Here is a 26,857-nt window from a genome sequence, read left to right on the forward strand (position 1 = left end):
TTCCTGACAGGATCCAAGGTCATCGGAACAACAGCCAGGAGCCCTGAGCAGTCTGCAGAAACAGAAGAACAGTAAACTTCCTTTGGGACTAGGGAGAGGAGCTTTCTCTGATCCTTACTTAGTTCCAACTTTGGATCCCCACCCTCTCCTGCAAGGACCATCAGGGTCGCTGCAGAGACCCCCCCCCAAAAAAAAAAAAAAACATTACGATAGAGAACAACAAGGAAAGCTTAGAACCAGGAGGAAATGTTCGGCGTGGACTCACACATACCTTACTAGGGAGGACACAAAGATTGGTTACTCCTCACTAAAGCATTGAAGATTTCTCTGCACACCCCTCCTAAAACTGTTCTGCACCTCAACTGTTGACAAATGCCTTGTCAGAGTTATAAGCCAGTTTAGACTATCCTAAAATCTGCCAAGTTCAGCAACATTATGTTTTAACACTATAAACTGCTAAATACTCCAATGAAAATAGACACGAGACAGCTGAATAGTACCCTATAGCCATTTTAAGGTGTATAGAAGCCGGTTCCATGTATAAACTAAAATTGAAATGCCAATGAAGTACTCACAGGATGTGGTTAAGAACTTGCATTTTAACGTACTGATTACTCAATACCATCTCAATTAACTCCATCATGTTGTAAATTGTTGCCTATGTTTTGTTGTGGCTTTTAATTGATTGGGATGATATTCTGCCAGCTCTGTTTTCAGACCAGAGATGGTCTCCCCAAGAAACCTGGAGTTTATCTGGACAATAAGATGCTGGACACGATGCAAACTACATGGTTGCTATGACAGAATCTTGACTTAATTTGAACTGTAATACTGCAACAAGGTGGAACAATCCACCATGGGGGGATGGCATGGGGAGGGGTTGGGGGAATCCCAGAGCCTATGAAACTGTCACGTAATGCAACGTACTTCATAAAAAAAGTGAGGGAATTGTAACTCAAATAATCCACAAGTCTAATTTTCATTGTAGTTAGACTTCCTCTAGAGCTAATAAGTAGGTCCATTGTCTAATTTGATCATCATTAATTTCCCACTTTTTACCCACAGCTGTCCAAAGAATAAAAATCCAAAACACATCTAGCCAGAAGGCAGAAAATACAAGCTAAAAATTATGGAATTCTCACAAGTTGGGTACTTAACCAGGAACAGGTGTACTTTTCCTAACATTGGTGAGCTATAGAACTCACATACACTGTCTCTTTCAACCAGTCTTTAAAATGTTTGTGGAGAATGCTCATGAAAGCCAACGTATGGATTTCAAGTCTGTATGGAAACTTCTCTTTTGACTCCATTTTTACGGACTTTGTGAAGCATCCCACTTCCTACTTCCACAAACACCTCCACGAGGCAGAGAAGCGCCAGACTTTCATCCTTGTCTGATCTTCTCCTATCTCGGTATTGAGCGTTTGAGCATTACTCCCACGTTTGTCTACACGAGGAATGTTGCTGGCCAATGCTGACAAATTAACGTCTAGTCCAACGCACATGTCAGTTTCTCTACCATGCCGTAACAGTAAAAACTTCAGAAGTACTCTCAACATTATGGCTTTTCTAGAAATCACTTGGTCCCTAAATGATGGAAAACAATCCTTACTAACATGTATGCATAATTCCAGTAAGGCAAATCTCACTTGGAATTCACACAGCTCATCAGAAGCTCCGAGATCAAGAATGATCTACTAGGTGATGCTAGGGAACGTGGGGCTATGCTTAACAGACGAAGCTGTAACAGCCTAACGGAAAATTGAGACATTGAATTTTTAGTAGGAAATGAGCTAAAAGCAGATAACTATTTAAGAACCTTAATTGGGTGAAGTTCATGCTCACACAAGCAATCTTTCTTTACAATTCTTGCTTGCATGTGTGTTTAGGAAGTTTCAGCCCCGTGCATATGGAGTAATTCTGACATACTAGTTATCCTTGAAAAAAAGGCCAGCATTGGTTTAGGAATGGGCTACCAACATGGGATATGTTCAGCTCACAATGTACTGGCCTTCAGTATTTTAGTTGGAGAGTTAAGATTTTGGACCTGGTGAGGTGGCCTAGCAGTTAAAGTCCTCGCCTTGAATCCCATATGGGCACTGCGTCTACTCCTGGCAGTCCCGCTTCCCATCCGGCTCGCTGCTTGTGGCCTGGGAAAGCAGTTGAAGATGGCCCAAAGCCTTGGGACCCTGCACCCACATGGGAGACCTGGAGGAGGACCTGGGCTCCTGGCTTCAGATCGGCTCAGCTCCAGCTGTTGCGGCCACTTTGCGGAGGGAATCATTGGACAGAAGATTGTCCTCTCTCCTTTCTACATGTCTGGCTTCCCCCCAAAAATAAATAAATCTTTAAAAAATATTCTTACTGTAAAGTCAGATTTACAGAGAGGATGAGGAGACAGAATAATCTTTCATTTGCTGAGCCACTCCAAGTGATTGCAACAGTTGGAGCTGAGCCAGGAGCTTCTAGGTCTCCCCTGCCAGTACAGGGCCGCAAGGCTTTGGGCTGGCTTTGACTGCTTCCCCAGGTCACAAGCAAGAAGCTGGATGGGAAGTGGAGCAGCTGGGATACAAGTGAGTGAGCAGCCCTGTGGGATCCTGGCACTTGCAAAGGTGTCGACTTTAGTCAGTAGGCTACTGCTCCGGGTCCAGTTGGAGATTGGTCACTCAAATGTTTACGGTTAAAGATCCTGATAAGCCATAGAATGCGTTTACATGTAAAATAGTAGCAAGTGAGTACAGCATGGTTTTGCACATGATTTCCTGCACATCTGCAGGTAAGTAGTTCAAGAGTTGTTCAAATGATAGCAGACACAATCCCTCTGGCAATGTATTTCACTGGAACTGTTCATCTTATTGAGAGTTTCTGGCAGCAAAGCATGATATTCCAACAATTCCTTCATTTTGCTTGACTGAAAAAAAGAAAAAGCTGCCCAGTGACTGCAGTAGACCTTGTTCTTAAGGTAAGATTACCAGGGAACTAAGCAAAAACATACATTCAGAATATTTGATTTGTTGATGTCCGTTTGGCATTGGTAGGGGACTTGTGCATTGTTTTCTGCAATAAAAAACATGGCATCACACAGTCAATCTTTCCAAGGCTTCAGGGAACTGGCCTCGCTTCTCCTACCCAACTCTCAGTAGACTGCAACTGAGAATTACAGTCATGTTTTTGGAGTTCTTTGAGGTTAGACAATGTGATTTCAGTCTCTGGCTCTTTCCACAAACCAAAATTTATAATCAGCACTTATTGATAGTTTTACGCTATTGAATAATTTTCAGTCCTGTAAGACGTCGGAGAGGATGCTGGCAAATGCTTTCCTCCTATACATCACTCCCAAGTTACTTAGCTCCCCTCAGTACCTTCCCATCAGCATTCCAAGTGCCTCATTTACTCCAACTCCCTGGTTTCTGATGAGATGGAAATAGATATTTTAAGAGGATCTTCTCTCTCTCTCTCTCTCTCTCTCTCTCTCTCTCTCTCTCACACACACACACACACACACACACAAGAAGTCATAGTATATTTCTCCCATGGGAAGGGATGACTGATCAAGAAGGATGGCTGTTTTAAATTTTATTATTTATTTGAAAGAATGGAGGCAAGTAGACACTTGCCTCTTATACTTACTGAAATAAACCAGTCCCCCAAAGACAAATGGGTTCCTTCCTGTTTGTTAGCTAATACAGAGTACAGAAGTGGAATATGACTGAAACTGACACCTTGAGATTTGATTAATGTTTATAACCCTCATCTGTACTCTTGAGAAATCGTGGTTTTTCTACTTACTACTTGTGGAATTCTTTAATGGAGGATTAAACTTGTGGTTATAAACTCAAAGTATGCTGCAGTGAAAAGTTAAACAAAAATTATAAGGGAAGGAGGAGAAAGGGCGAGAGTGTGGCAGAAGGCTAGACAGGTTGGGAAATCTCATTATGCTCTTAACTTTAAGTAAAATACAAGGAATGTATTCCAGTTAAATAAAACTTTACAAAAAAGAGAGGAGAGTAAGAGAATAGAGAAAGATTTTCTATTAACCGATTTAATCTCAATATGCCTGCCACAGCATGGGCTAGGTCAGACCAAAGGCAGCTGTCAGATATCCATCCCCAGGTGTATGCGGATGGCAGGAACCTAGCTGTTCAGATTATCACTTGGTTACTTCCAGGGTTCATTAAGATGAAGTTAGTATACTTGGCATATGCTTGCTAAGAGGGAATCTCAACTGAACTTGAACTATGGTTACGCAACAAGGTGGAGGAACCCACCATGGGGGGAGGGTGTGGGGAAGTGTGGGGAGAATCCCAGTTCCTATGGAATTACAACACAATGTAATTAATGAATAAATTTAATAAAAAACAAAACAAAAACAAAGCAAAAGCAAAAAAAAGATGAAGTTTAGAGCCCGCAGTTGAAGCAGCATTGGAATCCAGACCCCATGATATGGGCTACAGGAGTCCTCCAGCATCATCTTAATCTCTGCCAACATTTGCCTAGGGATGATATTTTAAACAGTTTAACCATAATAGTAGCAGGAACTAACTTAATCACATGCCTTTAGCAAGTAGGAAAACAAAATGTGAAGCCTGGACTTTGCCACCCAACATCCCTCCCCACGACCTCCCCTACCCTGGCGCTTTACCTTAGGTTCCCTAATTTTGGTGTTTCTGCTATGTGAAGTAGGATTCAAGTTACAGCTTTTCCATGAGCCAAAATGAGTTATGAGCACTTCATGTATTTGTCAAGAAACTTCTCTGTGCCTTGGTTTCTCATCTGTTGAATAGGATCACTGATTCCTACCTTCTGAAAGTCAGTGATAGTGTGCTTGGTGTAACACTTGGCATGCAGAACGTAGCATTGTTGTTGCCATCTGTGGATCCACTTGCAAAGTATTAATCAGAAATTGGATTCCCTACATATTACATGAATATTTCTCAAATTTGAAATCTAAGAATAGGATGGCTTATCTGTAGGTTCCTTAGTTTAGGGACTGCTATGCTGCTGGTTTGACCTAGGCACATAGAATGTACATATCAATATGTAATATTGTACCAAAAGACATACTCATAACCCAGGCTCAGAAATGACTAATCAAATCCTCAAACAGCATCAAGTGCTCATATAGACAGTATGAAAAGTACAGGTTCACAAATATTTCTTTTCCACATATATTCTTTATACAATGTTAACATTGTTATGGGAAAATAGCTGAATAGTTCCTTTTGTCCTTGCCAGCAAAGTGACACAACAAGAGGGTAACAGAGCCGGCATTTCTCAACATGCTCCTCTTTATTTTTCTCTAATTTAAATCTAGGCATCCCAGCCTGGACGAGTCACTCTTTATGGACCTAAACTGCTCAAATAGTGGACAATTGCTTAATAAATCATTCTCCAACTCTCTCCCCCATATCCAGCCACATGCTGTGATGCATGACTTCTGGCCTTGTCCGAAGGCTTCTCTAAGCCAGTGACTCACCATAGCTCTATTACCATGAAGCCAAAGATCAGCAGTCTCCTTATGTACAAACTGTCGCTGCAAGTTTGATCAGTTTCTTTATTGCATGAGTAGGTACCGTTTATGACTCAGCCAAAACTTTTCTCATGGCAATAACAAACACAAATTAAGGATAAAGGGCCCGGTGGTGTGGCTTAGCGGCTAAAGTCCTCGCCTTGAAAGCCCCGGGATCCCATATGGGCACCAGTTCAAATCCCGGCAGCTCCACTTCCCATCCAGCTCCCTGCTTGTGGCCCGGGAAATCAGTTGAGGATGGCCCAATGCATTGGGACTCTGCACCCGCATGGGAGACCTGGAAGAGGTTCCTGGTTCCCGGCATCGGATTGGCGTGCACCGGCCATTGCGGCTCACTTGGGGAGTGAATCATTGGACAGAATATCTTCCTCCCTGTCTCTCCTCCTCTCTGTATATCTGACTTTGCAATAAAAATAAATAAATCTTGAAAAAAATAATAAAATAAAACAGAAGCCAAGAAGCAGCTCTAGACTTACCAGCCATGCAAAAGGGAGGCGCATGCTTGCAGTCTGCCCTTTGGAACGAATTCAGGACCTTGGGCTGAAATAAAATGAATAAATCTTTGAAAAAATCTAAAGATAAAAAGGAACACTCTAAGTAAATGTACTTTTAAACCAAAAACCTTATTTTTTTCCCAACAGTTTTGATAGGTTGGCAGGGGAAGAGTCTACAACAATGTTTGTGTGAGTGCACTTCAAGACACCAATGGGAAAAAATGGAAATTAAGTGCAAGTGCAAAAAAACACTTGAAATCTCTGCAGTTTTTTGTAATTTTTTTCAGAAACTTGAAGACCACTGGGTTCATGGATTTTAGGGCTTTTTCTTTTGCACCAAACTTCTATTTCAATTGCACTTTGCCAGAACTTTTTACCCACTCTTGCAGATGATCTCAAATCCATCAAAGCAAACTATCTCCATGGATTTTTCTTCAACTGAATCTCAGTGGAAGAAAATCCAAGGGTACACAGTACTTACTTCCACCTGATTTTCTAACTTCAAAGCAAGATTACTATGATACTCAAAATCACCATTACTTTTTCTATTGCTTTAAGATATTGAGATGTGACATCTCATTTCTAGTCAAGTCAGGCTTAATTATTTGGATCTACTCTCACTGATAAGCAGTAAAGCTAAATTTAAAGCATCTTTCTTAGCAACTGAAAAGCTGGCAAAACAGTATCTGGCAAAAACTGACAGGACCAAAAAGAACCTCATGCGATAAAACCTGAGAGCTGCTTTTGTGGGCTCTGTGACCTGAACACATTTGGTAGTAACATTTAGGAGAGGGTCAGACATCAGAGCCCTGTGTCTGCTGGAAGTTGAGAAGCTACTAGCAGACACACTCCCAAAAGTTTCCACTGGACATCAGTTAGAATAAATGAGACACAGTAGAGTCCTCATATACCCTTCCAGCCCGAGATTATATAGATGTATTTTTAAAGATTTTTCTTTGTAAAGGCAGATCTATACAGAGAAGGAAAAATAGGAAGATCCTCCATCTGCTGATAAAGTGACAATGGTCCGAGAGGAGTTGATCCGAAGCCAGGAGTTAGGAGCTTTTTCTGTGTCCCCAGGCTTTGGGCCATCCTATTGTGCTTTCCCAGGCTGCAAACAGGGAGCTGGATGGGCAGTGGAGCAGCAGACATGCAGTGGCACCCATATGGGATCCTGGTGACTTCCAGGCAAGGATTTAGCCACTAGGCCACTGTGCTGGGTCCTTGGGATCATAGTTTAAGGGAATTAATTTCAAGTCCTGAGCATCAATGAGGGGGTCGCAGGTGGGTAGGGAAGAGGTAAATCCTCTCCAGAGAGGTTAGTTTTCTGAGACCTCCACATTTATTGCTATATACAAACTTGCAAAATAATCTGTATGAAAGATTAGGTACACCAGGAAATAGGATATCAAGAGTGAGAAAAAGCAGAAGTAGATCCACGAATTGCACATTGAGAAACAGTAACCATGGGAAATGTGATCAACATTGTCTTTAAAGCAATAAAATACAAGCAGATTTAGAAGCAGAAGCAAAAGACATGGACTTGAAAATGATCTACTAGAACTTCTGGAAATGAAATTTTATACACAAAGTATTACCAAATCAATAGATTTAGTCTATTAGACATACTTGACATGGGCAAAGCAGGCAGGCAGTGAGGGACAGGAAGCTGAATACTGCCAACACCCTAGCCATCCGCACTGCCATCTCCTCCAGGCTATTTCCACATGGCCAAAGCCTCAGCACACATGCTCTGCATCCTGCAGCTAAGCCTCACTTTGCATCAGGTACCAGGTGTCCTTAACCACCATAAGGAGCTCACCACACATACTATAGCTACACTCCTTATGCTAGAAGGAAAATGTAACCCCAGCCAGGTGGGGAAATTGTCCCTTTTGAGATTGCCTGCACACATTATCTGAGTGAAGACTGTTCTTTTGTCCTACTGTTCATCTGTCTCTCCTTTGTGTTCTTATTTGTAGAATGACAAAAGCCTGCAGTTGAAGTCTAGCTGGGGCGGGCGGGTGGGTGGGGGGCTGGCAGGAGCTGAGCCTCGCCAACTACCTCCAGGGCTCCTGAGCCCTACAACACCACCAGAAGGCTGCATTTCCCACCATTAGTAAACTGAGATCAAAGATGTTGTAGAGCATGGAGGTGCAAAACATGTTAAGAGACAAACAGAACTCCTGACATGATGGTTGAAAATGAATCCCAACCTGTTTAATCCGAGTTCTAGGATTTCCAGAAAGAAAGACAATGAACAGAGGTAGTCTGAGGTTTCTCCATAGTAACTGTCTACACGTTTTTTAAATGCCACTTATTTCTTCAAAAGCATCTGATTTTCATGAAAACAATCACTGGAAAACTATTTTGTTACTTTAAATAAAAATGACAGCATTGTAAAATAACAGACAACAGTTCCCGGGCTTGGCAAAACATAGCACTACACAGGGGAAACATACATAAAGCATATGATGGGGAACAAGAGGCCCTGACCATAGGAGTATCTTTAGCTCGGTAGCAACAAGCAGACAGCAGTTCCCGGGCTTGGAAGCATTTTGCACTTGCATAGGTGTTGCACACAAAAAGGCATACGATGGGGTACAAGAGGCCTAGACCCAATCTCACAGCCTCTGCTGTTCCTCTGCCAACAGATCAACCCGCAGTTACAACACAAGGGTGCCCACCCACTCATGTGCATCAGTAAAGTCCTATTGTTCCATAACTCTGGCAGTCTGTACCGCGACCTTGTTCATTGTCACCAAGGTAACTGGTGGTGGCGGCTGCTGATGTACTGACTATGGTGGTCGCCATTATGCCAGTCTCTTTTATTCTTTATCAGGCAAACAGAGGCCTCTCCGTTAGTCCCAACAGGCACAGGCAGGATTCAGGGCAGGGGCTGAAGAACAGCAGAATTGCAATTGCCATTCCAGCACGCTGTCAGGGTGCACTGGAACGTGGTGTCATTTACTTCAGAGGTGTTTTCTGTATGTGAGAGAGAAACATGGGGATAACACAGGCAGACACAAGCTTCAAATTCAAGGAGCTGAGGTTCACCCACATGAGTGAGTCCTCAAGTTCAGAGGAATGATGGAACTAATAGATTCCACAGGAATCATTGCATTCCTAAAGAAGGGAAAACGGGGTGCTTGCCAGTCATGTCCAAACCCCACAAAGCTGCCACGTAGAGAAGGTGGGTATTTTCCCTGTGGTAATAACAGGGGAATGATAAGCAAAAGCACAGGCAGAGATTATGCTATTTATAAAGGGAGGGCCAGACCCCCAACAGCTGGGGTCACACACCAGACAGTCTGATAGTCTGGTTAAAATAGAAACTGGCAGGAAATGTCGGAACCTGGTGCTCATAGCAGAAAAACAAGATAAAGAGAGGGGTGCTTCACAAATACTAACATACTTACATAATATATAAAGGCCTAATATACCTGCCTGAGGGGGAACCTCTCACGGAGGCCCCAGCAGAGATGGAGAGGGATTCTGAGGGGGACCCTCGGGCTGAGGACCCAGCAGAGGGGTTCCTGAGTGGGACCCTCTCACTGAGGACACAGCAGAGAGGGGAGGTCCGAGGGGGACTCTCGCGGAGGCAAGAACAGAGGGGGTCCCAAGAGGGACCCTCTCGCTGAGGCCCCAGCAGAGAGAGAGGGTGATACGAGAGGAAACTTCTTGCTGATGCCCCAGCAGAGGGGGTCCCGAGGTGGTCCCTCTCTCGCTGAGGCCCCAGGAGAGGTGGTGCCCAGGGGGACCCTCTCGCAGAAGACCCAGCAAAGTGGTAGTGAGACTCAGGGCTCTCTCTCACTGAGGCCCCAGAAGACGGGGTCCTGAGTGGGACCCTCTGGTTGAGTCCCCAACAGAGAGAGGGTCGGGCTCTGATGATCTCTCTCGCTGAGGCCCCAGCAGAGGGGTTCCGAGGGGAACCCTCTCGCTGAGGCCCCAGCAGCGAGGAAGGGCTTGCCGGGGGTCCCACTAGCTGAAGCCCAGGTAAAGAGGGGGGTCTGAGGAGGACCATCTCGCTGAGACCTAGACAGAGGGGCTCACGAGATGGACCATCTTGCAGATGCCCCAGCAGATAGGGAGGTGTTGGGGGGACCAAGGGTCCCTCTCACTGAGGCCCCAGCAGAGTGGGTCCCGAGCAGGACCTTCTCGCTGAGGCCCCAGTAGGCAGAGAGAGAGAGAGAAAGGGCGGTCGATGGTCCTTCTCCCTGAAGCCCCAGCAGACTGGGTCCCGAGGGGGAACCTCTCGCTGAAGCCCGAGCAGCGAGGAAGGGAGGGTCCGAGGGAGACCTTCTCCCTGAAGCCCCAGCAGAGTGGGTCTCAAGGGGGACCCTCTTGCTGAGGCCCCAGCAGAGGAGGTCCCAAGGTGGACGATCTTACTGTGGCACCAGCAGAGGTGGTCCCGAGGGAAAACCTCTCGCTCTGGACCCAGCAGAGGGGTTTGCGAGGGGAACCCTCGCTCTGCGGCCCCAGCAGCGATGGAGGGGACCGCAGGGGTCCCTTTCGCTGAAGCCCAGCAGAGGGGCTCCAGAGTGTGACCCTCTTGCTGAGGCTCCAGCAGAGACAGAGGGGTTATATGAGAGGGGTATCCTCTTCCTGAGGCCCGAGAAGATGGGGTATCCGAGGCTTACCTTCCTGCTGAGGCTCCAGCAGAGAGGGAGGGCGTGTCCGAGGGGGACCTCTCACTGAGGTCCCAGCAGAGATTGAGGGGTGCTCGGGGGTTCGTCTCGCTGAGGCCCCAGCAGCTAGGGAGGGGGTCTCTGGGAGTCCCACTCGCTTAGGCCGCAGCAGACGGGGTCCCCAGGGGGACCCTCTCTCAGAGGCCCCAGCAGAGATAGAGGCTCTGGCTAGGAGGGTCCCTCTCGCTGAGGCCCCAGCAAAGAAAGGGTCCCTCTCGCTGAGGCCCCAGCAGACGGGGTCCCGCGGGGGCCAATCTTGCTGTGGCCCCAGTAGAGGTTGTCCCGAGTGGGACCCTCTTGCTGAGGCCCCAGCTGTGAGGGAGGGAGGGTGAAGGTGACCCTCACCCTGAGGCCCCAGCAGATAAGGAGGGGGGCTCCAGGTGTGCATCTCGCTGAGGCCCCAGCACAGGGAGTCCTGAGGGGGTATCCTCTCGCTGAGGCCCCAGCAGCGAGGGAGGGGTTGCCGGGGGTCCCTCTAGCTGAAGCCCAGGCAGAGGGGTTCCAGAGGGTAACCCTCTCATTGAGGCTCCAGCAGAGAAGGAGGCGGTGTCCGAGGTGGACCCTCCTCCTGAGGCCCGAGGAGAAGGGGCCCTGAAGGGTACCTTCTCACTGAGGCTCCAGCAGAGAGGGAGGGGGCGTAAGATGGGGACCCTCTCACTGAGGCCCCAGCAGAGATGGAGGGGTGCTGGGGTCAGTATCACTGAGCCCTAGCAGCGAGGGAGGGGGGCTCTGGGGGTCCCTATCGCTTAGGCCCCAGCAGGCGGGGCTCCGAAAGGGACCCTCTCTCAGAGGCCACAGCAGAGATTGAGTCTCTGGCTGGGAGGGTCCCTCTCGCTTAGGCCCCAGCAGAGAAACGGTCCCTCTCACTGAGGCCCCAGCAGAGGTTGTCCAGAGTGGGACCCTCTCACAGAGGCCCCAGCAGAGAGAAGGAGGGTCCGAGGAACACACTCTCACAGAGGCCCCAGCAGAGGGGCTCCCCAGGGTGACCCTCTCACTGAGGCCCCAGCAGCTAGTAGGGGGGCTGTGGTGGTCCCTCTTGCTGAGTCCCCAAAGTGGAGTCCCGAGGGGGATCCTCTCGCTGAGGCCCCAGCAGAAACAGACAGAGAGAGAGGGGAAGACGAGGGTCCCTCTTGCTGAGTCCCAAGCACTGGAGTCCCGAGGGGAACCCTCTCGCTGAGGCCCCAGCAGAAACAGAGAGAGAGAGAGAGGAAGACGAGGGTCCCTCTCGCTGAGGCCCCAGCAGAATGGGTTCGGAGTGGGACCCTCTCGCTGAGGCACCAGCAGCGTGAGGGTCCCTCTTGCTGATGCCCCAGCTGAGGGTGTCCCAAGGGGGACACCCTCGCTAAGGTCCCAGCAGACAGAGATGTGCGGTCCGAGGGGGACCCTCTCATTGAGGCCCCAGCAGAGGAGGTACCAAGGTGGACAATCTCGCTGAGGCCCCGAGTGGTCTCTTTTGCTGAGGCCCCAGCAGTGAGGGAGGAGTCGCCAGGGGTCCCTCTCTCTGAGGCCCCAGCAGACGGGATCCCTATGGAGACCCTCTCACTGAGGCCTTAGCAGAGAGAGGGGGGCGAGGGTCCCACTCCCTCAGGCCCCAGCAGAGAAAAGGGGGAGTCCAAGTGCTAACTTCTCTCGGGTCCCCAGCAAAGAGAGAGAGAGAGAGGGGTGCCAAGTGTCCCTCTCTTTGAGGCCCCAGCAGAGGGGGTCCCTATGGAGATGCTCTCGCTGAGGCCCCAGCAGCGAGGGAGGGGGCACTGGGGAACCCTCTCGCTGAGGCCCCAGTAGAGGGTGTCTCAAGGGAGTTCCTCTCGATGAGGCCCCAGCAGAGATGGAGGGGGTATCCGAGGGGGACCCTCTTCCGAGGCCCGAGGAGTGGGGGTCCCGAGGGGTACCTTCCTGCTGAGGCTCCAGCAGAGATGGAGGGGTGCTAGGGGGTCCATCTCGCTGAGGCCCCAGCAGCAAGGGAGGGGGGCTCTGGGGGTCAGTCTCGCTTAGGCCACAGCAGAGGGGGTCCCGAGGCAGACCCTCTCTCAGATGCCCAAGCAGAGATAGAGGCTCTGGCTGGGAGGGGCCCTCTCACTGATGTTCCAGCACAGAGACAGGGATCTTCTCCCTAAGGCCCAAGTAGAGGTTGTCCCGAGGGGGACCTTCTCACTAAGGTCCCAGCAGTTAGAGAGGGAGGGTCCGAGAGTGACCCTCTCGCTGAGGCCCCAGCAGAATGGGTCCCCAGGGTGACCCTCTCGCTGAGGCCCCAGCAGAGAGAAAGGGGGATCTGAGAAAGAACCTCTCGCTGACCCCAGCAGAGTGGGTTCCGAGGGGTACCTTCTCGCTAAGGTTCCAGCAGAAAGGGAGGGGGTGTCCCACTGGGGACCCTCTCGCTGTGGCCACAGCGGAGATGGAGGGGTGCTTGGGAGTCCTTCTCGCGTAGGCCGCAGCAGCAGAGGGGGGTGCTGGGGGACCCTCTCGCTGAAACCCCAGCAGAGGGGGTCTCAAGGGAGTCCTTCTCGATGAGGACCCAACAGATGGGATCCCGAGGGGACCCTCTCGCTGAGGCCCCATCAGAGAGAGAGAGAGAAAGGGTGTGGTTGTGAGTCCCTCTCGCTGAGGTCCCATCAGAGAGAGAAAGGGGATGGTTGTGAGTCCCTCTCACTGAGGCCCCGGCATCAAGTGAGTGGGGCTCTGGGGTTCCTCTCACAGAGGACCCAGCAGAGAGGTAGTGGGACTCTGGGGTCCCTCTCACTGAGGCCCCAGAAGACGGGGTCTTGAGGGGGTCCCTCTGGCTGAGTCCCCAACACAGAGAGAGGGTTGGGCTCTGAGGATCTCTCTCGCTGAGGCCCCAGCAGAGAGTGTAGGTGGCACTGGGGGTCCCTCTTGCTGAGGCCCCAGCAGAGGGATTCCAGAGGGGACCCTCTCACTGGGGCCCCAGCAGCGAGGAAGGGGTCACCGGGGGTCCCACTAGCTGAAGCCCAGGTAGAGAGAGAGGGGGGTCCGACGAGGACCATCTCGCTGAGACCCAGGCAGAGGGGCTCACGAGATGGACCATCTTGCAGATGCCCCAGCAGATAGGGAGGGGATGGAGGGGGGGCCAAGGGTCCCTCTCACTGAGGCCCCAGCAGAGTGGGTCCCCAGGAGACCGGCTCTTGTGGCTCGTTTGGAGAGTGAATCATCGGACGGAAGATGTTTCTCTCTGTCTCTTCTCCTCTCTGTATATCTGACTTTGGAATAAAATTAATAAATCTGTTTTAAAAAAAAAAGGTAGGGCAGCACCGGGCACCCTCGAGGCCACCAGGACTCACTGCAGGATGCTCATCCAAGGCTCTCCTGCCAAATCAATGGAAGCACCCCAGCTCAGAGAGGCATTTACTCTCAATGACACTCTTTTAAGAGCTTGCACACAAGTCCCATGACGGAAGCCATATGCACGCCCTGGGGTTCTGCATTGACAGCTAAAAGCAGTCTAGAGTCACAGCACAGCACACAGCATGCTCCCTCGCAGGAGGCCAGCAGCTTTCTGTCTTTTCCTTCCTCCCTTCTGCCTCCCTCTGTCCTCTTTTCTTGGAAGCACAGAGGAACAGAGAGGGAGAGACAGAATCTTTCTTGCATCTGCTGGCTCACATCCCCAACGACCACCACCAGAGCCAGCTGTGGCTGGGTCAGGACATGCCCAGGAACCAGGAGCTCCCTCCAGATCTCCCAAAGGGGCACAGGGGCACACGGGTACAGGGGCACAAGCCCCTGCAGCATCCTCCGCTGCTCTCCCAGGAGGATCGGCAGGGAGCTGGACTGCAGGGGAAGCAGCCAGGATTTGAAGCAGCACCCGTACAGGCCATCCACCTGGCAGGCTGGGGCTTGACCCACTGGGACAATTCCCTGCACCACACCACACCACACCATACCAATCCTGGCTGGACCCTTCAGCAGCTCCTTCACCAGGCTGCTGAAGGTGCCTGTCCCCCTGGCTTGCACAACTTATGGCATTCCGTGCTGTGAGAGCAGCCAGTACAGATGAGGGATCCAGGCATGTTGCTACTCTACCTGTCCTGGGGAGAAGGACCTCTGTGAAGAACAGATGTCAGCTGTTGGGATGTCTTGTGGAAGATGGCACATCAGCGGCGGCCGACGGTCCACAGCTGACCAGCAGGAGGAAGAGTCTTGAATCCAGAAGGATCCATGGAGGAGGGTGAAGCACTCCCTGGTGAACAAGAGGGCAGCAGCATCTGGCTGGAGGCTGTGAGGCCAAATTCCTGCCTCCAAAGCACATGACAGGGATGGCTGACCCCTCAAGTGCTAGCTAGAGATAGGAAAGGCAGCTTTGTGCACCCTGTTGTGTGCAGGAAGCACAGGCCCTGAAAGCCCTACCTTGTGCGGGCCTTGGTGGCTCCCCAGCCATCATCATATGTGCTGGGCAGTAGGGCTGCATGTTGCAGGGTGCTTTCTTTAGCAGTTAGGGCCTGGGACTTCCTATTGCAGATGGCTGGTGACCTCTGGTGCCTACTTGCCCATCCACTTGGCTCCTGGCTTAGGAGCCCACATGCCCAGACACCACTCAGCTAGGCCAAGGCAGGCCGAGTAGTGTATCACCCTAACCACCACCCAACACATGCAAAAGTACATGAAGCCGGGGCCCATCAGCGTGGCCTAGTGGCCAAAGTCCTTGCCTTGAACTCGCCGGGATCCCATATGGGCACTGATTCTAATCCCGGCTGCTCCACTTCCCATCCAGCTCCCTGCTTGTGGCATGGCAAAGCAGTCGAGGACGGCCCAAAGCTTTGAGACCCTGCACCCACATGGAAGACCCGGAAGAGTTTCCAAGTTCCCAGCTTCGGATTGGCGTGCACCAGCCATTGCGGCTCACTTGGAGAGTGAATCATTGGACAGAAGATCTTCCTCTCTGTCTCTCCTCCTCTCTGTATCTCGGACTTTGTAATAAAAAATAAAGGTCCATGAAGCCCTGTTGGCAGCCCATCAAGGAGCTGCTCCACTTGCCAAAGAATTCCCGGAGCCTGCATCTCAGGGTGCTCTGTGAGGAATGTGGGTGGCGGTAAGGTTTCCCGGGACCTCATCTGGCCAAGTACAACCCCAGTGTGCTGGTGTTTAACACCAGCCCTGAGAGGGCTCTGAGGACGCAGGCATGGGACTCCAGCTCCCTGAGGGCCTGTGGGCATGCTGATGTGGGAGTCCATCTGCCAGGGTTCTTTAAGTGCCCTGCTGTTAAAGGCACCCTGACACTTCCTATCACAGAGGCCTGGGCTGATGCTAGGCCCCAAAAGTCCTCCTCCCTCTCGGGCTTTGGTATGTGGGCTGTTCGGCCTTGGAGCCCTGATCTTTCAACAACACGTGTACCAGAATACTGTCCGGGACCCCCACCTGATGCTAGGATGGCTCAGGTTGGACTGTCTAGAGGTCAGAAAGCCTGAGCCCACCAGGGGTAGAAAGGGCAGCTTGGGGCCCAGCGCCATAGCCTAGCAACTAAAGTCCTCACCTTGGATGCACTGGGATCCCATATGGGCACCGGTTCTAATCCCGGCTGCTCCACTTCCCAACCAGATCCCTGATTGTTACCTGGGAAAGCAGTAGAGACTGCCCAAAGCTTTGGAAACTTGCACCCACATGGGAGATCTAGAAGAGGCTCCAGGTTCCCGGCTTTGGATCGGCGTGCACCAGCCATTGTGGCTCACTTGGGGAGTGAATCATCGGATGGAAGATCTTCCTCTTTGTCTCTCCTCCTCTCTGTATATCTGACCTTGGAATAAAATAAATAAATGTGTAAAAAAAAAAAAAAAAAAAAAAGAACGAACTAACGAACGGCGGCTTTGGGCACCCTCTCGTGGCCACCAGCACTCACTGCAGGACGCTCCACCAAGGCTCTCCAGCATGGATGAAGGTCCTCTGCTGCCGGACCCCAGCATGAAGGAGCGTCCTCTGCTGGCAGACCCAAAAAGAGAGGAGGGTCCTGTGCTGCAGGACTCCAGCAGAAAAGAGGGTCCTCTACTGCCGGACGCCAGCATAGAGGAGGATTCTCGGATGTCGGACCCAACAGAGAGGAGGGTCTTCTGGTGCTGGATTAGGCAGAGAAGAAGGTCCTCTGGTGCTGGAACTCAGCAGAGAGGAGGGTGCTCCGCTTCTGGACCCCAGCACAGAGGAGTTTCCTCTGCTGCTGGACCACAGCAGAAGACAAGGCTTCTCTGGTGTTGCACTACAGCAGACAGGAGGGTCCTCTGCTGCCAGACCCCAGCAGAGAGGAAGGTCCTCTGCTGCTGCACCCCAGCAGGGAGGAGGGTCCTTTGCTGCTGGACCCAGTCAGAGAGGGCGGTCTTCTGGTGCCGGGCCCCAGCAGCAGTTGAGGGTCCTGTGCTGCAGGTCCCATGCAGAGGGGGGCCCTCGGGTGCCGTGCCCCAGCAGCAGAGGAGGGTAATCTGGTACCACACGCCAGCAGGGAGGTGGTTCCTGTGGTGCCGGACACCAGTAGAGGTAGGGTCCTCTGCTGCTGGACCCCAGCAGTGAGGAGGGTCCTCTGCTGCTGGACCCAATTAGAGAGGGGAGTCCTCTGGTGCTGGGCCCCAGCAGCAGTTGAGGGTCCTGTGCTGCAGGACCCATGCAGAGAGGGGAGTCTTTTGGTGCCGGACCCAAGCAGCAGAGGAGGGTACTCTGATGCAGGACCCTAGGAGCAGAGGACGGTCCTCTGGTGCCGGACAACAGCAGGGAGGATGGTCCTGTTGTACCGGACCCCAGCAGCAGAGGAGGATCCTCTGGTGCCGGAACCCAGCAGAGAGAGATTCCACTACTGTCGGACCCCAGCAGAGAGGAGGCTCCTTTGCTGCAGGAACACAGCAGAGAACAGGGTCCTCTGCAGCCGGACCCCAGCAGAGGGGAGGGTACTCTGATGCCGAACACCTGCAGCAGAGGGGGGTCTTCTTCTGCTGTACCCCAGCAGAGACCAGGGTCCTCAGCTTCCTGTCCCCGGTAGGAAGGAGTGTCTTCTGGAGCCTGACCCCAGCAGAGAGGTCCTCTCCTGCTTCCTCTCTTTGGTGTTCAGCAGGATAGGAGTGTCCTTGGCTGCTGGACTCCAGCAGAGAGAAGGGTCCTCTGCAGCATTTTACTCGCTGGACCCTAGCACAGACGAGGGTCCTCATGTGCTAGACCCAGCAGAGAGGAATGTCATATGGTGCCGAACCCAGGCAGAGAGGTGGGTACTCTGCTGCTTCCTCTTTGTTTTGGCAGAACAGAGAGGAGTGTCCTCTGGTGCTGGATCACAGAAGAGAGGAGGGTCCTCTGCTGCTTCCTCCCTGCTGGGGTCCAGCAGAGGAGGTCCACTGCTTCTGGACCCCAGCAGTGAGTGGATCCTCTGCTCCTGGACCCCAGCAGAGCGAAGGGTCCTCTGTTGCCGGACCCCAGCAGAAGAGGGTCCTCTGCTCCCTGACCACAACAGAAGAGGAGGGTCCTCTGCTGCGGCCTCTCTTTGAAGTCCATGAGGAAACGAGGGTCCTTTAGAACTTTTCTCTGCTGAGGTCGTGCAGCAGAGGAAGGTCATCTTCTGCAGGGGTTCAGCAGGAGAGAAGGGTCCTCAGCTGCTGGAAGCAAGGCAAAGTGGAGTGTCCACTGCTGCCAGACCCCAGCAGGGAAGTGGGTCCTCTGCATCGGTACCCCAGCAATACAGGAGTGTAATCTGCTGCTGGACCCCAGTAAAGAAGAGGGTCTTCTTCTGCTGGACCCCAGCAGAGAGGAGGGTCCTCTGTTGCTTCGTCTATGCTGGACACCCGCAGTGAGGAGAGTCCTCTGGTGCTGGACCCCAGCAGAGAGGAGAGTACTCTACTGCTGGACTCCAGCAGAGAGGACGGTCCTCTGCTGATTCCTCTCCACTGGGGTCCAACGGAGAGGAGGGTCCTATTTTTCCGGACCCCAGCATTAGAGTAGGACCCTCTGCTGCCCGATCCCAGCAGAGGGGTGTTCTCTGGTGCCGGATCCCTGCAGAAGAGGGAAGTTTTCTGCTGCCGGACCCAGCAGAGAGGATGGTCCTCTGCTGCCGGACCCCGCAGGGACGAGTGTCATCTGCTGCCAGACCACAGAAGGAAGGAGGGTCCCCTGTTGCCAGACCCAGCAGAACAGGAGAGTCCCCTGCTGCTTCCTTCTTTTTTTTTTTTTTCGGCTTTTTTTTTATTTTGTTTTAATTAATATTTAGCATTATGTGACAGTTTCATAGGCTTTGGGAATCCCCCTCCCCCCCTTTATTGTCCAACAGAAGAGGATTGTCCTCTGCTCCTTTCTCTCTGCAGGAAAACAGCAGTGAGGGGGAACCTATGGTGCCAGGCGGCAGCAGAGAGGAGGATCTTGTGCTGCTGGACCCCAGCAGAGAGGCGGATCCTCTGGTGATGGACCTCAACAGAGAGGAGGGTCCTCTACTGCTGTACCCCAGTAGAGAGGATGGTCCTCTGCTGATTCCTCTCTGATGGGGTCCAACGGAGAGGAGTGTCTTATGCTGCCGGACACCAAAAGCAGAGGATGGGCATCTGCTGCTGGACATCAGCAGCAGATGAGGGTCTTCTGTTGCCGGACCCTAGCAGAGAGGAGGGTACTCTATTGTTGTACCACAGCAGGGAGGATTGTCCTCTGCGGCTTCCTCTGTGCTGGGGTCCAGCAGAAAGGAGGGTCTCTGATGCTGGACCCCAGAAGAGAAGAGGGTCATCTGATGCTTTATCTCTGCTATGTTCCTTCAGCAGAGGAGGTTCCTCTGCTGTCCGAATCCAGCAGGAAGGAGAATCCTCTGCTGCCGGAACACAGCAGGAACGAGGTTCCTCTGTTGCCGGACCCCAGCAGCAGAGGAGGGTCCTCCACTGCTGAACCCCAGCAGGGAGGTGGGTCCTCGGCTGCCAGGCCCCAGCAGAGAGTAGAGTCCTCTGTTGCCAGACCCCAGCAGAGAGCATGGTCCTCTGCTGCCGGACCCCAGCAGAAGAGGAGGTACCTCTGCCGCATCCTCTCTTTGGGGTCGAACAGGAGTTGAGTGCCCTCTGTACTTCCTCTCTGCTGGGGTCCAGCAGCAGAGGAGGGTCCTATGCTGCAGGTGTCCCGCAGGAGAGTAGGAACTCTGCTGCTTAAACCCAGCAGAAGTGGTGTGTCATCTGCTGCAGGACCCCAGCAGAGTGGAGGTTCCTGTGCTGCTTCCTCTGGTGATGGACCCCAGCAGAGAAGAGGGTCCTCTTGTGCTAGACCCCTGCAGACAGGGGGTCTTCTGGTGCCGGACCAGAACAGCAGAGGGTGGTCCTCTGCTGCCGGACCACAGCAGGGAGGAGGGTTCATTCTTCTGGACCTCAGCAGGGACGATGGTCCTCTGCTGCCGGACCCCAGTACAGAGGAGGGTCCTCTGCTGCCGGAAACCATCAGAGAGGCAGCTCCTTTGTTGCTACCTCTCTGCTGGGGTCCAACAGAGTGGAGGGTCTTCTGTTTTCAGACCCCAGCAGCAGAGCAGGGTGCTCTGGTGCTGGAAAACAGCAGGGAGTAGGGTCCCCTGCTGCCGGCACCATCAGCAGAGGTGGGTCCTCTGGTGCCGGAACCAAGCTACAGAGGGGGGTACTCAGATGCTAGACCCTAGCAGCAGTGGAGGGTCCTCTGGTGCTGTCGGACCCCAGCAGAGAGGAAGCAGCAGAGGACTCGCCTCTCTGCTGGGGTCCTACAGAGTGAAGGGTCCTCTGCTACCAGACCCCAGCAGCAGTAGAGCATCCTCTTCTGCCATAAAACAGCAGGGAGAATGGTTCTCTGCTGCCAGTCCCAGCAGCAGAGGAGGGTCTTCTGGTGCCGGACACCAGCAGCAGCAGGGCGGGGTCTCTGGTGCTGGACCACAGCAGAGAGTGGGTACTCTGCTGCCGGACCCCAGCAGAGAGCAGGGTCCTGCGCTGCAGGACCCCAGAAGAGAAGGAGGGTCCTCTCGTGCTAGACCCCAAGAGAGGAGGGTGCTCTGCTGGGGGACTCCAGCACATCGGAATGTCGTCCTGTGCTGGACCCCAGCAGAGAGGGGTGTCATCTGGTGAAACACCCCAGCACAGAGAAAGATTCTCTGTTGCTGGAACCCAGCAGAGAGGGAGGTCCTCTGGTGCCAGACCCCAAAAGCAGAGGAGGGTCCTCTGCTGCCAGACCACAGCAGGGAGGAGTGTCCTCTGCTGTCTGACCTGAGCAGTAGAGGATTGTCCTCTGGTGCCGGGCCCCAGCAGAGATGAAGGTCCTCTGCTGCTCGAGCAAGCTGAGAGGAGGATCCTCTGGTGCTGGACCCCAGCAGAGAATGGTGTCCTCTGTTGATGGACCCCAGTAGCAAAGGAGGGTTCTTTGTTGCTGGACCCCAGCAGAGTGTAGGGTGTTGTTGTGCCAGACCCCAGCAGAGAGGAGGGACTCTGCTGCCGTACTAAGGCAGGGAGGAGGGTCCTCAGCTGCAGAAACCCAGCAGAAGGAGGGTCCTCTGCTGCCGGACCCCAGCAGCAGAGGGGGTGCTCTGGTGCCAGACCCTAGCATCAGAGGGGAGTCCTGTGCTTCCAGACACCAACAGCAGAGGGAGGAACTCTGCTGCTGGACCCCAGCAGAACATGGGTGTTGTCTGCAGCCAGAACCCAGCATAAGGAGTGTCATTTGCTACCAAACCCCAGCAGGACAAGGGGGTCCTCTGGTACCGAAACCCAGCAGCAGAGGGGGGTTCTTTGCTGCCAGACCCAAACAGCATAAGGGGGCTCTCTGCTGCCGGACTCCAGCAGAGAGGACTTCCTCTGCTGCCGGACATCAGGAGAGAGGAGGGTTCTCTGCTGCAGGACGCCAGTAGAAGAGTAGGATCCTCTGCGTGTCCTCTCTTTGGGGTCCAGTAGGGAACAAGGTTCCTCTGCAACTTCCCCTTTGCTGTGGTCCAGCAGCAGAGGCGGGTCCTCTGCTACAGGGGTCCAGCAGGAGAGGAGGGTCCTTTGCTGCTACCTCTCCACTGGGGTCCAGCAACACAGGTGGGTCCTCTGCTGCTGCACCCCAGCAGCAGAAGGCGGTAATCTGGTGCTGGACCCCAGCAGAGTGGAGGGTCCTCTGCCGCTGGACCCCAGTAGGAGAGGAGAGTACTTGGGTACTGCACCACAGCAGAACAAGGTGTTCCTCTGGTGCCGGACCCTAGCAGCAGAGGCGAGTTCTCTGTAGCAGGAACCCAGCAGAAGGAGTGTTCCCTGCTGCCAGACCTCAGGAGCATACGGAGGTCCTCTGGTGCTGGACCCCATCAGCAGAGGGGGATCTTCTGTTGCCGGACGCCAGGAGCAGAGGAGGGTCCTCTGGTGCTAGACCCTAGCAGAGAGGGTTGTCATCTGGTTTCAGACAACAGCAGCAGTGGTGGATGCTCTGCTGCTGTAACCAGCAGAGAGGGTGGTCCTCTGCCACCAGACCCCACCTGGGAGGAGGGCCCTCTTGCCTCCGGAACCCAGCAGGGAGGAGGGTCTTCTGGTGCCGGACCCCAGCAGCAGAGGAGGTCCGCTGGTGCCGGACCCGAGCAGCAGAAGAGGGTCCTCTGCTGACAGACCCCAGCAGGGAGGAGGGTCCTCTGCTGCAGGAACCCAGCAGAAACAGGGTCCTCATCTGTCGGATCCCAGCCGAAGATTAGGGTCCTGTGCTTTGTCCTCTCTTTGGGGTCCAGCAGGAGATGAGTGTCCTCTGCAACTTCCTCTCTGCTGTGGTCCTGTAGCAGAGGAGACTCCTCTAGGCTGGGGTTCAGCAGCTGAGAACCCTCCTCTCTGCTATGTCAGGCAGGAGATGACGCTGCTCTGCTGCTGGGATCTGACAGCAGGAGAGGAGGGTCCTCTACTGTTGGAACAGGAAAGAAGACGAGGGTCCTCTACTGTTGGAACAGGAAAGAAGAGGAGGGTCCTCTGCTGCAGGACTCCAGCTGAGAGGAATGTCCTCTGCTGCTTCCTTTCTGCTGCACCCCAGCAGAGAGACGGGTCCTCTCATGCTAGACACCAGCAGAGAGGATGGTCCTCTGCTACTTCCTCTCAGCTGGGGTCCAGCAGAAGAGTAGGGTCCTCTGCTGTTGGACGCAGCAGCAGTGGAGGGTCTTCTAATGCCGGGCCCCAGCAGAGAGGAGGGTATTCTGCTGCTCCACCCCAGCAGAGAGGAGGGTCCTCTGGTGCTGGACCCCAGCAGAGAGGGGTGTCCTCTGGTGCCCGACCCAAGCAGCAGAGGGGGTTCTCTTTTGCTGTCGGAACCCAGCAGAGAGGGGGGTCCTCTGGTGCCTGAAACCAACAGCTGATGGGTTCCTCTGGTGCCGGACCACAGCAGTGAGGAGGGAGGACCTCCACTCCTGGACACCAGCAGAAGAGGGGGTCCTCTGCTGCCCGACCCAGCAGAAGGAGGGTCCTTTGCTGCCAGACCCAGTAGCATAGAAGGGTCCGTTGGTGTCGGACCCCAAGAGCAGAGGGTGTTCTCTGCTGCTGGACCCCAGCAGCAGGGGAGGGTCATCTGGTACCACACCCGAGCAGCAGATGAGGGTCCTCTGCTGCCATATCCCTGCAGGGAGGAGGGTCCTCTGCTACCAGAACACAGCAGAAGGAAGGTCCTCTGGTGCCAGACCCCAAAAACAGAGGGGGGTCCTCTGGTGGCAGACCCCAACAGCTGAGGGGGGTTCTCTGGTGCCCGACCACAGCAGCAGAGGGAGGACCTCCACTCCTGGACACCAGCAGAAGACGGGGGGCCTCTGCTGCCAGACCCAGTAGCAGAGGCGGGTCCTTTGGTGTCGGACCCAAAGAGCAGAGGGGGTTCTCTGCTGCCGCACCCCAGCAGCAGAAGGCGGTCCTCTGGTGCTGGACCCCAGCAGGAGAGGAGAGTCCTCGGGTACCGGACCACAGCAGCACTAGTGGTTCCTCTGGTGCCGGTCCCCAGCAGGGGGGTTCCTCTGGTGCCGGAACCCAGAAGCAGTGAGTGGTCCTCTAGTGCCAGAAACAGCAGCAGAGGGAGGACCTCTGCTTCCGGACTCCAGCAGCAGAGGGGGGTCCTCTGCTGCAGGAACCCAGCAGAAGGAGGGTTCGCTGCTGTAGGACACCAGGAGCATAGGGGAGTCCTCTGGTGCTGGACCCCATCAACAGAGGAGGGTCTTCTGCTGCCGAACACCATTAGAAGAGGGTCACCTGCAGTTTCCTCTCTTTGGGGCCCAGTCGGGGACGAGGGTCCTCTTCAACTTCCTCTGTGCTGTGGTCCAGCAGCAGAGGAGGGTCCTCTGGTGCTGGACCCCAGTAGAAGAGTAGGGTCCTCTGCAGTGTCCTCTCTTTGGGGTCCAGTAGGCAACGATGGTCCTCTGAAACTTCCTCTCTGATGTCGTCCAGCAGCAGAGGACGGTCCTCTGCTGCAGGAGTCCAGCAGAGGAGGGTCCTTTGCTGCTGGACCCCAGAAGCAGAAGGCAGTCCTCTGGTACTGGACCCCACCAGCAGGGGACGTTCCTCTGCTGCCGGACCACAGCAGAAAGGAGGGTCCTAGGCTTCCGGACCCCAGCAAAGAGGATCGTCCTCTGCTGCTGGAACTTTGCAGAAGAAGCTGGTCCTCTGCTGCCGGACGCCAGTAGAAGAGGAGGGTCCTCTGCTGCTTCCTCTCTGCTGGGATCCAATAAATAGGTGGGTCCTCAGGTACTGGACCCCAGGAAAGAGGAGGGTCCTCAGCTGTCTGACCCCAGCAGGGAGGAGGTTCTCTGCTGCCAAACAACAGCACAGAGGATAGTCCTCTGGTGCCGGACCACTGCAGAGAGGAGGGTCCTCTGCTGCTGGAGCCAGCAGAAGAGGTGGGTACTCTGCTTCTGGACACCAGTAGAAGAGGAATGTCCTGTGCTGTGTCCTCTCTTTGGGGTCCAGCAGGGAGGAGGGTCCTCTGCTGCAGGGGTGCAGGGTCCTCTGCTGCCAAACCCCAGTAGCAGAGGGGGGGTTTCCTCTGCTGCCGGAACCCAGCAGAGAGGATGATCCTCCTCTTTGTCCTCTCTTAGGGGTCCAGCAGGAGATGAGTGTCCTCTGTAACTTACTCTTTGCTGTGGTCCAGCAGCAGAGGATGATCCTCGGAGGCAGGGGTCCAGCAGTAGAGGAGGATCCTCTGCTGCTGGAACACAGCAGAAGAGGAAGGTCCTCTGCTGCGCGACCCCAGCTGAATAAAGGCTCCTCTTCTGCTTTCTCTCTGCTGTGCCACAGCAGAGAGGAAGGTAATGTGCTGCTGGACCAAAACAGAGAGTAGGGTCCTTTGCTGCTTCCTTTCTGCTGGGGTTCCTAAGCAGAGGAGGGTGCTCTGCTACCGGACACAACAGCAGTGGAGGGTCCTCTGCTGCAGGACCACAGCTGGGAGGAGGGTCTTTCGTACTAGTCCCCAGCAGAGAGGATGGTCCTCTGCTGCCTGACCCCAACCGGGAGGAGGGGCCTCTGCTGCCGGACCCCAGCAGAGAGGAGTCTTCTGATGCCGGACCCGAGCAGCAGAGGAGGTTCCTCTGATGCCGGAATAGAAGCAAACGAGGGTCATCGGCTGTTGGACCCCAGATGGCAGGAGGGTCCTCTGTTGTATGAACCCAGCAGCTGAGTAGTGTCCTCTGCTGCTGGACCCCAGGAGTAAGGAGGGTCCCTGCTGCTCGACCCCAGCAGAGACTAGGATACTCTGGTTTCGGACCTCAGCAGAGAGGGGTGTCCTCTGGTGTCGGACCCCAGCAGCAGAGGATGGTCCTGTTCTGCCGTACCCGAGCAGGGAGGAGGGTCCTCTGCTGCCGTACCATAGCAAGGAGGAAGGACCTTTGCGGCCGGACCCCAGCAGCAGAGTTGGGTCCTCTGGTGCCTGACACGAGCAACCTAGTAGGGTCTTCTGGTGCAGGACCTCAGAAGGGAGAAAGGTCCTCTGCTGCCAGACCACAGCACCACAGCAGCAGAGAGGGGTACTCTGGTTCCAGATCCTTGCAGCAGAGTGGGTGTCCTCTGCTGCCAGACAATAGCAGCAGAGGGGGATCCTCTGGTGCTGGAACGCAGCAATAGAGCGGGGTACTCTGCTGCCAGACAACAGAAGCATAGGGGGATCCTATGGTTCCGGAACCCAGCAAAGAAGGGGAGTCCTCTCCTGCTGGATCCCAACAGCTGAGGAGTGTCCTCTGGTACCAGACCCCAGCAGAGAGAAGGGTCCTCTGCTGCCAGACAATAGCAGCAGAGGGGGATCCTCTGGTGCTGGAACGCAGCAATAGAGCGGGGTACTCTGCTGCCAGACAACAGAAGCATAGGGGGATCCTATGGTTCCGGAACCCAGCAAAGAAGGGGAGTCCTCTCCTGCTGGATCCCAACAGCTGAGGAGTGTCCTCTGGTACCAGACCCCAGCAGAGAGAAGGGTCCTCTGCTGCCAGACGCTATCACAAGATTAGGTCCTCTGCTGCGTTCTTTCTTTGGGGTCCAGTATGGGACGAGGGCTCTCTGCAACTTCCTCTCTGCTGTGGTCCAGCAGCAAAGGAAGGCCTCTGCTGCATGGGTGCAGCAGCAGAAAAGAGTCCTCTGCTGTGGGACTCCAGCAGCAGAGCAGCATCCTCTGTTGCCAGACCACAGCAGCAGAAGGGGATCCGCTGCTGTTGGATACCAGCAGCAGAAGCTAGTCTTCTGCTGCCGGATGCCAGAGGCAGAGGGAGGTCCTATGCTGCAGGACCCCAGCAGCAGAGGGGGTTCCTACAGTACGGGATCCCAGCAGATGAGGAGGGTCCTCTGGTACCAGATCCCAGCAACAGAGGAAGGTCCTCTGGTGCCAGACCCCAGCAGTAGAGGAGTGTCCTATGTGCCCAGACCCCAGCAGCAGGGAGGTGGGTCCTCTGGTGTGGAACCCCAAGAGAGGAAGAGGATCCTCTGGTGCAGGACCACAGAAGAGAGGAGGGTCCACCACTGCCGGACCCCAGCAGAGAGGAGGGTCCTTTGCTCCCAGACCTCAGCAAAGAAGAGGGTGCTCTGGTGCCGAACATCAGCAGAGAGTAGGGTCCTCTGCTGCTGTACCCCAACAGAGAGGAGGGTCATTTGCTGCCAGACTCCAGCAGACAGGAGGGACCCTGCTGCAAAACCCAAGTCCATCAGGGAAGAGTGTCCTCTGGTGCTGGACCCCAGTAGGAGAGGAGGCTCCTATGCTTCCTGACGCTAACACTGAGGAGAGACCTCTGCTGCCGG

The sequence above is a fragment of the Ochotona princeps genome, chromosome 2 (assembly GCF_030435755.1).
Source record: "Ochotona princeps isolate mOchPri1 chromosome 2, mOchPri1.hap1, whole genome shotgun sequence".
NCBI classification, from domain to species: Eukaryota; Metazoa; Chordata; class Mammalia; order Lagomorpha; family Ochotonidae; genus Ochotona; species Ochotona princeps.